The 14687-nt window shown below is 37.0% G+C and overlaps 1 protein-coding gene across 1 annotated transcript in view; it reads right to left on the minus strand.

The window, feature by feature from the left end:
• ADGRL3 (adhesion G protein-coupled receptor L3) overlaps positions 1 to 14687 on the minus strand; it is a 771395-nt gene that overhangs the window by 603502 nt on the left and 153206 nt on the right. The window contains exon 2 of the mRNA XM_081093223.1: positions 3705 to 3773. The gene's annotated coding sequence lies outside the window, so the exon portion shown is untranslated. The remainder of the gene's footprint in view (positions 1 to 3704; positions 3774 to 14687) is intronic.

Genomic DNA, 14687 nt, shown 5'->3' on the forward strand with positions numbered 1-14687 from the left:
CCACAGAGGCAGAAAATATATTAGTTTGCCAGAGGAGGGGAAAGGGGAGGGAAGTAACTTTTCATGAGTACAAGGTTTATTTTAGGAATGAAAGAAATGGTTTGGATTAGACAGTGGGAATGCTCATACAAACTTTGTGAATATACATAACCCACTGAATTATATACATTAAAAAGGTGAATTTATGATACATGAATATTTCAGTTAAAAAACAAGGAAGCAAATACTGCCAATCATTCAACACCATGCAACACTGTAAAAGTTCCTATGATTCCTACAGAAACTTTATATTTAGGGGACTATAACAGTCATTATATTAAATGGTATAAGACCTTAATTCTTTTTTATTTTCCTCCAGGAGAGGTTCTAAAATGTTCTACTCAAAACTCTATGGGTACCATTAAATTAATAATCCATTCTAGGGATTAGGATGGAAAATTAAGCTTTATTATGGCAAACCTGATATTCCATGGACTGTTCCAAAACTATTTTTCCAGACTCATCTCTTAACATTGTCCAACCACATGTGCCTAATCCTTTAGCCACAGCAGACATATCAATCCTTCATTTGCCATCCCTTGTTCCTTCATGTCCCTTTTCACAAGCTATTCTATTGGCCTGGAATGCACGACCTCACCTTCCCTGCCTTAACAACACCTCAGTGAATTTCACAGCTTCCATGAGGTTTTAAGAGCCTCCACCAAAAGTGACCTGCACCCCCACCTTTTTGTCTTAGTTTGTCCTTGACTTTTAAAAAATGTATATAATAATTTCCATAGAGTTTCAATTTCCCACCAGCATTTATTTTCTCCAGAGCAAGCAGATCAGATATTGCTTGGCTTTATTTTTTTTAAAAAAAATGATTAAAATAACCTATTTTTGTTTAATTTATTTCTTTACCTAAGTACCAAAATCCATTTCATATGCAAGTCAGTAACAGAATGTCTGAAAATGTATGTTAATGTATAAATAAGCTAGTAAATATAAATAAAATCAATTCAATCAAATCTATTCTGGAATATAGGAATAATACTAATTTTCATTGTGAATAAATGTGGAAAGAAAGCAGTGACAATAAAACTAAGATAAAAATATCACAAGAAGGAATAACAATTGTACAAGTTAGTGCCTACAAAGGCAAGTGCAGTATTTTTATAGTCTAAGCTACTCATTCCCTTACCCTAAAAAGAAAAATAGAAAACCTTTGAAACAGATTGGTAATAATTTATAAAATATATTAGATCAGTAATTCAAAATGAACATGATTTAGTTTAATATGAAGAATAATAAAGTTAATACTTCTAATTTAAGGCTATCTATATATATAAAAGCCAAGCAACCAGAAAGCCAGAATGACCAGAACGTTTGGAACAACCAGTCGCTATGATGAACACTGAAGCCGGCCAACCGGCTCAATCGGGGGGCGGTCCCTCCCCACGGCTGGCCCTGGGTAGAACAGGGATAGGGCCAGAGGCCAACCACCAGCAGCCCCTACCCTCAGCCGGCCCCACCTCCAATCGGCCCCCGCAATCCCAATCAGGGGCAGGGCTGGCCGGCCAACCTGCCTTGTCCCCTCCCCCAAACTGGCCTGGCCCGATCAGCCCCAATTTAGGGCGGGCTGGCTGAACCTCACCTGTGCATGAATTAGTGCACTGGGCCTCTAGTCCTATAAAATAAAACCCTAATTTTCAAATCGACTGAACAGCAGAACAACTGGTCATTATGATGCACACTGACCACCAGGGGGAAGACGCTCAATGCAGGAGCTTCCCCCTGGTGGTCAGTGCTCTACCACAGGGGTTGCGCTGCTCAGCCAGAAGCCAGGCTCACAATTGGCGAGCGCAGCAGCGGTGACAGGAGCTTCTCCTGCCTTTGAGACAGTGCTAAGGAGTAGCAAGCTTGGCTTCTAGCTGAGCAGGGCTACCACAGGGGTTGTGCCACTCAGCCAGAAGCCGGCTCACAGCTGGTGAGCAAAGCAGCAGTGGCGAGAGGAGCCTCTCCCAACTCCACAGCAACACTAAGGACCCCTTGGGGGATGCCCGACTGCCAGCTTAGGCCATCCCCCGAGGGGTCCTGGACTGCGAGAGGGCGCAGGCCAGGCTGAAGGGATCCCCCCATGCCCCTAGTGCAACGAATGTTGTGCTCTGGGCCTCTAGTATCATATATATATATATATATATATATATATATATATATATATATATATATATACACACACACACACACACACACATATAAAACTAATAGGCTAATTAGACCAAAGAGCTGAACGACCTTCTGGACGAAGCCTGGACTGTAAGGGGCTGCAAGAAAATGCAAGGGCCAGCCGGGCTGTAGGGGCCAAGCCTCTTGCACGAACTTTGTGCATCAGGCCTCTAGTTTAAAATAACTGACATTGTAGACAATACAAAGTTGCTCTCCAGAAATTAATTTCAGTAACTTCAAAAAGACAGGAAATTCCAACTTCACTGTTGAATAATTATTATAAAGGCCTAATTTGTCTTCAAATTGAGGAGACAGAGGTCAGATATGTGGACAGGGACATGGACCAGGGGGTGTAGGAAATAAAACTAGGTGGAATTTCTAAGGCACCCCAACTGGGCAGGGAGGGCCAGAGGCATGAACTTTAAGATGTAGGGTTATTGCTAAGACAGGAAGCTGCAGATAACCAATCACAAAGCAGTATGGTGTGTAAACCAATCCCACGTATGTTGCTAAGGCAAAATTCCTTGAAAAGACCAATCAGGACCTGGCAAGGCTGTTTCCACTCCCTAAATTAAAAGGTGCTATTTCCTCTTACCCTCTCTCTTACCCTAAGTGTGCAATGGGTTCATTCCTGTGGGAGGAGAGCACATCCCTGCACCCATGTGGCTTATGGCCATGTGGGCCTCCACACATGGCCTAAGAGACTGTACTTAGCTTGGATGGAAATTACTCTCCACTGTAACATGGAAAGAAACTCTGGACACTGTTCTGCTCCTGGAACCCCAGCTACACCTTTTCCAGAACAGGCTTCGCCCAATAAACTTTGGTTCCATTAATCGTTTTTGTCCACAACTTCATTCATGACAAGAACCAGGCTCAAAACACACACATTTTTTGGTTTCAAAATGATTTTCTGAAGAACATGCACATATGCATGCTGGCCTAAGGTTATGGTCTTCAAAATCTTTTATGTTGAACTTTATAAATATATCTGTAATAAATAAAAACATTTTTTTCTCCAAATAATTTACTTGCTAATAGTCATACTTCCTAATGTTCACATTTATTGTCAGGGATATGTAATTGAGAACTAGATAAATTAAACAAAAATAACTTTTATTGCATTGGTATACATGCAGCAATTAAAAACAAAATTCTGAATAGTTATCAGACATTTAAGATAGTAGAGCTATTTGCCTTTCCAAAGAGGTAGAGAGCCAATGAAATTATTTATTTTTAGTCGCTCATTTATATTTAATATAGCTGGAATATAATTCCTCACCACAGCAAATACTTTGAACTATATTATTTACATATTTTTCCACAAGAAATATCAATTGATGTTCCAAAACATGTAAAATTTAACTCTAATAACTCATTATACAACATAAATTTTCAATGTGACACTCATAACAGAACATACAAACTTGAATATAAGGATGTTAAATACACTTGTAAGTTACTAACAAATGGATTGGCAACAATAATCTACTAATTACCTTAATGTGGTTTTCAGTTGTTAAACATCCATGTTTTTTTCCTCCAATTTACTGAACATTTAAACACTTCTGTAAAAACAAACAAAAATACATTAAATTAATGATGAAAAATACTTTATTTTATGGCTCTAGTTGTAGTACTATTTGAGTAGGTTTTTATATTTTTCATTGTTTGCCAATGTAGTTTAACCCCACAATGTGTAAGGTACTAGTATAGCAGAAAAACCATGGCATAAAAACAAAATTCAATTTATATGTGACACATTTTCCTCCATGATCTACTTCACTATAATGTTTATTCAGAAAAGGTAATGAATGTGGTACATAAGAAATTTAAAATATTCTCCTAATGAAAAGAACACATGAATTTTTTCAAACATATTCCGAGATTTCCAATAACTATTCTGGTATGTTGCAACAGGCTCTTCAAGCTAAAAACCTAGGATGCATCTAATCACTTTTACCTAGAGAGAACTGCTGTGGAAAACAAACCAACAAAAACACACACCAAAAAAAACCCCCCGACATAACACTGGGAAACTCCTTAGTACATTTTGCTATCTAACCATATATGCACACAAACTAATGTGTACATACACTGAGGCTGTAATTATAATAATAAGCTAAACAAATTCAGATTTTAATCATATTAGAAAGAAAGAAGTAAAAAATGTAAGTTTACTTAAATGGTAGATTTACAAGAGGGATTGTCTTCATTTTCTTTAAATTTCCACAATGTTTTTGTATTTCTTTTATTATTGCTTTCTTATTGAACTAATAATAAACATGTCAGACATTTCACACAAAAATGGCATGATGTCATTCAAGTGTTTCTTTGGAATTTCAATGTTTTCTAATGGTTCTATCAACCAGTCATATCAATTTTTAAACTTTCTGGTGAGTCATAGTGCTTCGTGCAAGCATCGGATGCATTAGTTAACTGTGGTACTTAGTATTTATTATGCTATTAGGAATATTATGCTATTAGCAGGAGGTTAATTAACTATATACATGCCAAACAATGACAGTTCATTATCTATGGATAAGGAATTATATTTTGTCAGATAGTGATTAGCATAAACGAAAAATTAAGTTCTTTTTGCAGAATCACTACTGATTAAAATTACACATACACACAAATAGAGGAACATATTCACTAATAAATATATATTTTGTTTAAGGATTTGAAAATATTAAAGCAGTGAAACTCACTGCATTTTTTCTAGTTAGTATCCACCATATACGGCCAATTTGTGAGATTTTTTTATTTTTACCACAAGAGCAATCTAAGTCCATATTTATTTATTTTTTAAATATATTTTATTAATTTTTACAGAGAAGAAGGGAGGAAGAGAGGGATAGAGAGTTAGAAACATCGATGAGAGAGAAACATCTATCAGCTGCCTCCTGCACACCTCCCACTGGGGATGTGCCCGCAACCATGGTACATGTCCTTGACCGGAATCACACCTGGGACCCTTCAGTCCACAGGCTGACGCTCTATCTACTGAGCCAAACCAGTTAAGGCTCTAAGTCCATATTTAAAGGCAGGCTTGCTACTAAACAGGCAATTGAAAGCAATTCTTTAGTCACCTTCTTGTATTTCCCTGCACAACCATTATTTCAACAAATGGAGCATCCTATATAATAAAAGGGTAATATGCAAATTGACCCTAACAGCAGAACTACTAGGAATGACTGGTCACTATGACACACACTGACCACCAGGGGGCAGATGCTCAATGTAGGAGCTGGCCCCTGGTGGTCAGTGCACTCCCACAGGGGGAGCTCTGCTCAGCCACAAGCCAGACTGATGGCTGCCAATACAGCGGTAGTGGTGGGAGCCTCTTCAGCCTCCTCAGCAGCTCTAAGAATGTCCAACTGCAGCTTAGGCCTGCTCCCCGCTGGCAAGTGGACATCCTCCAAGGGCTCCTGGGCTGCCAGAGGGATGTCTGACTGCCAACTTAGGCCCAATCCCCTGGGGAGCAGGCCTAAGCCAGCAGGTGGTCATCCGCTGAGGGGTCCCAGACTGTGAGAAGGCACAGGCTGGGCTGAGGGATTTCCTCCCCACCAAGTGCACAAATTTTGTGCACCGGGCCTCTAGTATTCAATAAATACCGGCTATTTACCTAAGGTAATTTTCTCTGGTTTTTTAAGAGCAAGCATATCTCTTCATAATTGATAATCATGGGTAATGACAGTGCAAATTCTCCTACAGTTACCCTCACCCTTTAAACCTTTTTACTTCCTTTTAGGAAATACATTCTGAAATTCAAACATTAGTATTTACACATGGTTTTTCATATATCACCAGACCCACCACAGACAGAACCAATCAGATCTTCCCTAATGCTCATGCTGAACCCTCTACCATAACATGAATTGTTTGAGAACACAGACTATAACTACTTTTTCAATTTGAACTGCTACTCCTTACAGAACTAAGAACTAAGTGAAATAAGCCAGTTAGAGAAAGACAAGTATCACATGATCTCACTTAATATGAAATCTAATGAACAAATAAAGCAATGATCAAAAGAGATCCAGAGACATAGAGAAATGGACCAGACTGTTGAATCTCAGGGGGAAGCCAGGAGTGAGGTGGGTGGTAGGAGAGATCAACCAAAGAACTTGTATGCATGTATGTATAGCTCATGGACACAGAAAATAATGTGGTGAAGGCCTAGGGGGAGGAGGGGTATAGGAGGGATAGAAGGGGTCAATGGGGTAGGGAGAATTAAAGGGACATCTGTAATACTTTCAACAATAAAGATAAACATTTTTTAAAGGGCCTTAAAATGCTGACTGGGTAAACAAAACATTTACATTTTTTGGTTAAAAATATCATTGCAAACTGTCTATATTGGCTTCCCATAAATTGAAATCAAGAACAAAAATGCCCATTATATGTGTCTTTAAATTTGTTTGGATAGCTGTCTTTAACCTTTTGCTTTCCTTTTTGAATAGGAGAACAGAGTATCTTCAATTTACAGTTTGACTAGTCAACATCTAAGTGATTCATTCTCTGAACTCCATCCACTTAAAGCACTTAAGAGTTAGTAGACAACTCAAAGGAAAAAAACAAGCTCACAGAGGGTACCTTAGCCTCCTAAGAGTTAGCAGGCCAAGTCTGATTGAAAACACAGGAAAAGAAAAAGGGAGGAGACAAATAGTAAGAGAAATAGAAAACCTAACAGTCAGAAGAAGGTATCATATCAAATAGTACTATCAGTAGGAAGTAATAAAGTAAATTTCTAATTAATAAAATTACCTACCAGGGATTGTAGAAAGTAGCAACTATTATTATTTTTTGAGCAATGTGGTCAAAAGGGCTGACTGAGGATATAAAAATTTGGTGTGTTTCTGATAAAATTAATCCATACAAGTATATTTTCATTACTGTTCAAATGACATAAAAAGCAATTCCCTAGCAATCAGTATTGTGACCCACTCTAGGTCTTTTGAATTACATGAAAATACTTTGGTTATGAATATTATACTGTTTTGATTAAAAATTAAACTTAAATTGGCCCAAGCTTTAGATAAAAAAAAAAACCTTAAAAGCAAACACATCAAAATGGAAAATAAAATAAATTTGATTCACTGATTAAAATATAAACACCAGTAAAAATGAATGATCAAGGTAAGTTTCCTAATACTGAGACAGCAAATTTACAAAGTAGAGCAACTTCATTCATTATTCATTCATTCATTCATTCATTCAGTCATCCATTCATCAAATATGTGCTGATTGCCCAGGCACAGTTCTAGGTGCTATGGATCCGGCCGTGAAATGAACAGACAAAAGTAACACTCCAAGAGTTTATACTTACTTTCTAGATAGGGAGTAAGAACAGAATATGGGAGAAAGAGAAAGACAGATAGTAACAGAAACAGAGAGACACATTTTCATTTAAACAATTTTCTAAATTTTAAACACTTTTATTTTTGAATACTTTATATTCTCAGTTAACCATAAAAAGTTTTGTGTTTTGTTTTAAAGATTGAAACACACTTTTGATATCCTCACTTAACTTTTACAAGAAAAAAATTAATATAAAGATGATGTTTATTTTACAAATAAGTACGCCAGGACACTGAGGGTAAAGCCAGAATTTGAACACAAATGACCCAAACTCAGAGTCTATATTCTCAAGCTTCTCAAAGAGCGCCATACTGGTTATTGCTATGTTAGAGAAGAGAATATTTATAAGTAAAGCAAAAAATAAACTTCCTAAATTTTTTTTCAAAAAGTAATCATCAGAATTTCATAACACTTAATACAGTTAAAACACACCTTCCCAGTGTGGTATATAAATGAGATTGCAAAAAATCCAGTAAAAATCAGTCTGGAATTGAGACAAAAAGATATTGTACTGTCTTTGTAAGACATTAATTACAAAATTAGGTGACTTATTCTACTGAACTACCCAATAAAGGTTTATAAGAAATCAGGAAGTGACATGTACAAATATATTTTTAAGAGATCATTCTGATGTGAGTTAAATACTAGATGTTTTTAGCGTAAAATTATAATGAGATTTTTTAAAAGATATCTAAAGACTGAGATTTTTTAAAAATAAAATAAACATTTTTACTCATTCCATTCAAATTATTTTTCCAATTTTTTTTTTTAGTCTATCTACTTAGTCTATGGGTTATCTTCAAATACCATCTACTTTCATTCCTTATTGATAATCATCATCATGCACTACCATATTATCTCTATGGAGTGTTCAGATCTGTTTCATCGAATTTTCAATACCATAATCCTTATAGCCATGTGACATAGGCAGAGAAGAAATATTTTCTGTTTTATAGATTACAAAGTGGCAATTTATAAAGATTACCATGATGATCAACTGGTAGTGCAAGATAAGATTCCACGGTATTTTCCTCTTCATTTGGTCTCCTGCCACTATATGTTTTCACCATAGGCCCTTTACCTGGCATATTGCAATGGTATTCTTATTGCATCGTTCTGTGCTCTCTCAAATCTATTCTGGCAAATGTACAGGGTAATCTGAGACCTTGTTTTCCTCATGTAGGTCTTCTGCTCAGCAATCCACAAAAGCACCCTATTGCTATTCAGAGTCTAGTTTTCAAGACCCTCTAGAGAAGTGGTTCTCAACCTTCCTAATGCCTCGACCCTTTAATACAGCTCTTCATGTTGTGTTGACCCCCAATTTCATTGTTACAAATTGCACATAATTAAAGCAAAGTTATTAATCACGAAACTAATATGTATTTATATATGTGTTTTCTGATGGTCTTAGGCGACCCCTGTGAAAGGGTCGTTCGACCCTCAAAGGGGTCGCGACCCACAGGTTGAGAACCACTGCTCTAGAAGAAGAATGTTCTCTTCTGCTGCAAACATTTTTTGGAAACAACTGGACCAAAAAGCATTTCTACATCAGCCAGCCTCTGGTGCTGACAGTCTCCTCAAACCGATTATAATGGACTAGTGGCTTGTTAATACAATGGCTGTACCAAGAATGCTCTCTTCACTTGACTAGACTTACACACTGAATACCATAATAATAATGCAACACTGAGGTCTCATTCTCCCATGAAATTTGCCTCAACACAATCACATCTCTAAACTCCTGTTGCATTTTGAATCAGGAATGCAACCTAAATGTACCACATTTTTCTTGTGTGATGTTTTATGGGCCCCCAAAAGTAAGCCATTGTAAAAAGGAGAGTGCTTTGGGGCAAAACTTTTAAATCAAAGACAAAGCTGGATAAAATTTCCAAAACCAACAGTTTCAGGACTATGGAAAATGACCAGTCACACCATAAATTAAGAAGAGTTTATTCCAGAAAAGCTACTCTACTTCCAGTTATAACAGTAGAGATCCTGTGGAATTTCGTCCTGGAAATTCCTTTAGGTCATACAACAAATCTTTTTTTATTAAGATATAATAACAAAGCTTGATAAATTTAAAATAATTGAAATTATACAAAGTGAGCTGTCTAAACAAATAGAATTATATTCATTTTTAAATTGATTTTAGAGAGAAAGGAAGGGAGAGAGAGAGAGAAACATCAATAATGAGAGAGAATCATCAACCAGCTGCCTCCTGCACACCTCCTACTGGGGATCAAGCCCTGACTAGGAATCAAACCAAGACCTCCTGGTTCATGGGTTGACACTCAACCACTGAGCAACACCAGTCAGGCAATAGTTTATTATTAGGGGAAAAGAACGCACATAATAATCATCAAACCTTAATCACTGTGTTACCCAACTTTTTACTTATAAAAGGCTGAACTTTTTACATGTGGTAAAAATGAACGTCGAAATTTTATAGTTAGGATAAGAGAAGAAATCTATTTTGGTGACAATCAGTTTGCTGTTCAACATAGAGAGGATGGGATGGGATGGGATGGGATGGGATGGGATGGGATGGGATGGGATGGGATGGGATGGGATGAAAAGGGAAGGGGAGGGAAAGGAAAGGAGGTGGGAGCGGGGAAAGGGAAGGAGAGGTAAGGTAGAAGGAAGGGATGGTCAGGGATGGGATGGGATGGGATGGGATGGGATGGGATGGGATGGGATGGTGAAGGGAAGAGCCCTTAATTAGTGTCCACTATATACCCAGCCATTGTGTAATATCAAGGATTGGAGCAGCATATATAAAGTTCTTGCCCTCATAGAGAAAAGCATCTATTTATTAAAATTATAACCAAGGACTAGGCCTTTTACTTATCTCCTTTCGTTTACAATTCAATTACACAGAAATGTTGTTGCACTGCCCACAGAGTAGTAATGCCTGGATTAATCAGAAGCCCATGGCATATATAATGTCAGAACTCTCATCCCAGCAGGTGTTCAGCTAAGACATTGTACTGGAGTGGTTAATTTTTCCAGGGGTCTGCTTCTGCTATGCTCTTCCATCTTAACCAAGATAATAAAGAGCAAGGCCATTATTATCTTCCAAGTATTCAAAACTACCTAAATCTCTCATGCCCACAAGCACCTATTTTTTTTAGCCTGGGCTAGGACTGATTCCCAGATGCAGTAGCTTGTTCCTATGTAAAGATCTATACAGCTATTGCCCTAGGACATAATAAGGGAGAAAATGTGACCTGCTGTGAACCATGTGCTATCAGCAGGAGTTCTACCATTCTACCATACACAGAACAATGAGATGCTACCTCTGATGGGAGACAAGATGGTAAAATATACAACAGTTGTGACTATTGAAGGCTAGAACTGATACCTAGAAAAGGACTCACTGCATAGAGGAGATTCTGTGTGGGCAAGATGGATCAATGGCTGAGGCCAGAGGATTTAAGCAGCCAATGCTCTAACCCTAAGAGACTCATTGGCTTCCAGAAAAGTTATTTCCTCAGCCATGTACAGAGTGGTACAAAAGTAGGTTTATGGTTGTTTGTATGGAAAATAATATAATAAGTAATAAATAATAATACAAGTATAAACTCTGTGTTTCACGTCCTCACAACTGTAAACCTACTTTTGATGGAAGTTGTATTTGCCTCTGCATGGAAAATAGCTTTCAAGTTGTCGATGTAAAAAGCAATCATTCAATTTACTACTTTTCCCTCCTCATAAATGGCTATGTTATCACCACAATTACACATAATATATTTGCTTCCTAGTCATGGTTTCCAAATATAATAATAGAAAATATTGAGTTTCTTTCATTTATAATAAAATACTCTTACTCTCTATACTTTTAAATAATCATGTTCTGATAGGATACACTGAAATCTACCCTATTTCTCATATCATAAAATAATAATTGTTTAAAAAGTACATTTATATTTTCTATGACAGGAGAGTCCAAAATAATTTGAACATTTGCTTTAAAAGTAATGAAAATATAACATAATATTTTAGTATTTAAGATGTTAAGAAGAGGATTACATAGATCAGTGTTCATCTGTTTCAATTTCAGTAGCAATATAGTGAATTTTTAATAAATATTTTTCAAAATACGAAGGAGTTAAGAAAAAAGAGTGGTTTCAAAATTCCTGTTAAATAAAGAACTACAATTCATAAATTACATAGAATTTTCCAATTATACCTCAACCAAGTGAAACTGGTTGTTATTGCCTCTTTGAATATGCATTGTAAAGCACATACATGTTTTTATTTTTTAAGGTGGACAAACAAAAAGAAAAAATACACCTTCCTTGTTCTTTATAATATGTATGTTTTTGAAAGGTTGTATAAGAACAAATTCACTTTGAATGTATTGGAGATATTTGCTACTTAAATGATTTCTAAATAATTTTGAAATCCAATGCATAATAACCACCATTTTCTGTGCATTATTTTTTGTCTTTTATTTTTTATTTTTTTGTAAACCTTATATTTTATTTTTTAATTTTATGTTATTGTTTAAAGTATTACAAATAGTAGTACATATGTCTCCTTTTTTCCCCATTGACCTCCCCCTGGCCTCCACTACTCCCCAGGACATGCCCTCACCCCCCTGGCCCAGTGTCTTGTGTCCATTGGTTATGCTTATATGCATGCATCCAAGTCCTTCGGTTGATCTCCTACCTCCCCCAACACTCCCCTGCCTTCCCGCTGTAGTTTAACACTGTGTATTATTAAACATTGCTCCGTATCTCCTTCCCTTTGACTCCAGAGCATAATGTGGAACCTGGGACCCAAGACTGTCTCAACCAGAATTACTTAGATAGTACACTTTCTGATTCATATGATAATTACTTGAGAATTATAAATGTAGGAAATCTTGCCATGTTTTATTTAATGTTCACATTTAAGCAAGAAACTTTTAAAATGCATTGAAGCAGAAATGTCAAAGTATAAAAAGGAATTTTTCTTTAAACATTACCCTATCCTTACTTAGCAGGGTTTTTTATTCACAAAAATGTACTTTCCAGTCACGGCTAATTTAGAGAAATAAAACAATGTAAACTCAATCTATTAAATATAAAGAAAATAGCCTAACATTAAGTTATTGTGCCAACATATACTACCAAATATTTTCTACAGACCCAGAATTTTTAAAAAAGAAGCTACTGATTTTTTATATAGTTAGGTAGTTTCTGACTTTCTGTCCTAGACAAATTATCTTTATCTTCTATGACTAGGAGGCCGAACTGTCAGCTGATATCCATCCTGGAAAATCCAATATGCCAGAATCCTGAGTTTTACTGATGAGGAGAACCGTGTATCTAATGAAGTGTTCTCAAAGGTAGAAAAGAGTTCAGATTGCCAAAGCAGACACTGGCTCTCAGATGAGCTTTATCCCCAAATCCTCATTCCTTTGGTCATTTAAAAAAAATCAATAAATGTATTCTAACTAAAGTTTAAAAAGCTTCTGAGAAGTGACCTCTGCCAAAGTCTTTTGGGGATGTTCCAACTGTGCAGGGGGCAGTGGGAACAAAAGGCAGAAAGAAGAAAATAAATGCTTCTGCACCGAGAAAGAGAAATCTGGCTGGACAACTGAAAAAGATTAGTTTACGTATCAACTATCAGATGACCACAACACTGCTACTCTGCTTTCTCCTCTTGTTCCTGTTCCATTCTTACATTGCCTGTAGTTCATTGCATGAAGCCTCATTTCTCATTTTGTATAAGGCTTTAGGCAGGAAGCCTTCAGTACCAAGATCTTTAGAATAGTGTGCTTTATATTCCACAGTAATAAGTCCTTTATCTGAGATTCCAACATCTGGAAATCAAATCAATCTAACATAGTCCTAAATCGGGAAGTACGTTTGTTTTTAAAATTGTGTACTAAAACTCGATGAACTTGACTCATGGAGCGGCCCTCGATCAAGACCTAGTATTTCCTACAGAGTTCTAACCCTGAGAGTTCAGAAGCAGCAGAGAAAGCAAACTGACATAACAACCACCCCAAATACCTACAGTTCTGAGGAAAACTGAGCCTACCTAGACAGAACTCTGGGAACAGTAGAATTAACTGCCAAACACCTGCAATGTTGCCACTTTAACAGTTTGGATGTTTGCCTCAAGTTTCTAGAAAAGTTTACTGACCCTAGGAAACTCCCACCCAAATAAGATTCCTTATATCTGAAGTTTTGATCAGGTACAATTCAAACTAATTATAGCCCTGACCAGTTTGGCTCAGTGGATAGAGCGTCGGCCTGCGGACTGAAGGGTCCCAGGTTCGATTCTAGTTAAGGGCATGTACCTGGGTTGCGGGCACATCCCCAGTAGGGAGTGTGCAGGAGGCAGCTGATCGATGTTTCTCTCTCATCGATGTTTCTAACTATCTCTCTCCCTTCCTCTCTGTAAAAAATCAATAAAATATATTTTTAAAAAATAAAATAGAAAACAAACTAATTATGTAGCAATAAGCTCAAATTATACTGGTATTACAGACAATTAAAAATTCACACCTTGATGAAGTTTAGAGAATATGTATATGTGTGTGTATTTTGCCATCCTTTTTGTGGACATTATTCTTAGTACATTTATTTTATTTCTATATATCATGGTTATGTCACTTTAAGTTATTTTCATAACACATAACCGTGAGGGGGGAATGCTTATAACTCCTTTGAAACAATGTCCCCTAGGAATTATTTTTAGTTACTTTAATTACTTACTTTATTAAAATATTGAGTTTTTAAAATTTACTTGGTATAGAATTAATTCACATTGTTATCTATATATATAAAAGTCAAGCAACTAGAATGATGGAATGACCAGAACTACAGGAATGACCAGAACGATGGGTTGCTATGACGCACACTGCAGAGGCCAACCAGCCCGATCGGGGCCCTGATCAGCCCCTTCCAACCTCCTGCAGGCCCTCCCCTTGGCTGGCCTAGCTCCTGATTGCCCCCCCCACCCCAATCAGGCTTCGGGCTGGCTGGCCAATATCCTGCACACCCCCCTGCTGGCCCGGCCCCAATTGGCCCCCATCAGGGCAGTGGCTGGACCCCACCCATGCACTAGTTCATGCACTGGGCCTCTAGTTGAATATAACCAATTTATTTTAAAGTATGCATTCA

This window comes from Myotis nattereri, assembly GCF_964212035.1.
Source record: "Myotis nattereri genome assembly, chromosome: 1".
Classification (NCBI taxonomy): Eukaryota; Metazoa; Chordata; class Mammalia; order Chiroptera; family Vespertilionidae; genus Myotis; species Myotis nattereri.